Consider the following 1,932-nt stretch of genomic DNA (forward strand, 5'->3'; position numbering starts at 1 on the left):
CTACCGCCCTCTCTTTGTTGAGTGGGGAGAACAGATGCATCGTCATCTCCTGCAGTTTGCTGTCCAGACACCAGGGGGAGAAGTGAAAGCCACAAAGGAGACAAGTTCCTGCAGCCAAGGCAGGTTCCAGCCCCGCAGCCGCTTGGGCTCCCTGGGGCCAGAATGAATGAGGCAGTGTGGTCTGGGATCAGGGAGCTCACAGTCAGCGCCAACCCTGACTCCAGTGCACCAGCGGCTACCTGCCTCCAGTCCTGTTTCTGGGTCCAGTGCCCCAAAGCCCACAGGAGGCAGGACAGACCCGAAATGCACCAAATGCCCTTTGGACTGAGATGTCCAAGGGAATCTCAGCAAATTCCGTTTTGGATGGGCCTGTAAGGAAAGCTACTGCACACTGCAAAAGGATAAATGACTTCTGCGTTGCCCCCACCTCTCTCTTTGAAAACACTGCACATATCCAACCACAGGCCCACCCTTCGCTGCGATGTCACACCCTCTTCAGCCTCCTGCCTCCACGAGAGGACTGGGCAGCCTCCCCCCAGAGCCCACCTGCAGCACTTCCGGAAGTGCAGGGAGCTCGGGCTCTCCAGGTCTCTGTCCACACTGAGGACAGTGGACCTTCCAGTGCAGGGGGCAGAATATATCCGCTGCCGCAAGTACGGCTTTGGGCAGAGCCAGCTCTAGGTTTGGGATGGGAGGGACCCTCTCTAAGAAAAATGATACAAAAGTATTTATTTGGAATGAGAAAAGAAGCTACCACAATTTATGAACTTTTATCATAGGCCATAACAAAATCCAGAAAAAGACAATACTAGTTTTTATTGAAGAACTAACTGCCTGACACACCTGTATAATTTTTTCCCTAAAGCATCCTCTTTGATTGCCTTTTTCTGTGACAACGGTTTTGCGATGTCAGTGTCACAGAATCGGACTATAAAACTAGTTTCGATTACTAAGCTGCTGTTTTTTTGACAGTTTCTTGTTTCTTCACTCCCCACATACTTCCGGTGCTGAAGTCACAGACCACATTCATACTTGCAGTCCAATCTCTGGCTCTACATTTGAGACACAGGCGAGTGGGCAAAGTGGGCAGCACGAGTGTTCAGTGGGGCAGCCAGCATAACTTCACCATCACAGGAGTGATTGCAAACCACAGAAATATATATCCCGACAAACCCACACTGAATATGTCCCCAATTCTTCTTAGCCAGAACCCCAAGTGCCCAGCTCCACCCAACACCAGGCTAACTTTGAGGAAAGGAAGACAAAGTGAAAAGAACCAACAATTTTAACTGACTAAGGAAACAATCTATTCACTTGCAGGATTTTTGGTTTGTTTGCTGTTGTTGTTTTTTTTTTTTTTTTTGGGGGGGGGGGGCTTTGCACATTTTTAAAGACCATATGATCAGTGCCTTGTAAGGGACCCATGAAAATGGGGGCCCTGCCTCTTAAGCTTCATTAGTTTCCTGGTAACACTCCTCTGAGTTCTGGAGTCACACAGATGTGAGTTTGAACCCTGACCCTGCCACTTAGCAGCTGCGAGGGCATGGAGGAAGCTAAAATTAGTCTTTCTGAGTTCATTTCCACAACCATAGGTTAGAAAGGATGACAGTTTGTATTTCACTGAGGTTTGTGAGAAAATGTCAAGAAAAGGCTGAGCAAAGTGCCGTGAGTCCTAAGGAAGTGGTAGCCACTGTGATGCGCATGGCTGGCTCCAAGCTGCTCCTTCACACTCGGATGTTGAGATGCACTCAGATGGGAGCCAGGTCCCGTCATTGGGCTCAGGTGGGGTGGAGTCCTGGCATTTCTGACTCTCTCAAGACTTGTGACAGGACCATGTAACTTTAGCTTCTATTGTCGTCAGCATGCAGAGCAGGGACCTTGGCCTGTGGTGACCCTGGCAGCAACTCCAAGGGACTCACCCACAACCCCCAA

The sequence above is a fragment of the Myotis davidii genome, unplaced genomic scaffold (assembly GCF_000327345.1).
Source record: "Myotis davidii unplaced genomic scaffold, ASM32734v1 scaffold44, whole genome shotgun sequence".
Taxonomy (NCBI): Eukaryota; Metazoa; Chordata; class Mammalia; order Chiroptera; family Vespertilionidae; genus Myotis; species Myotis davidii.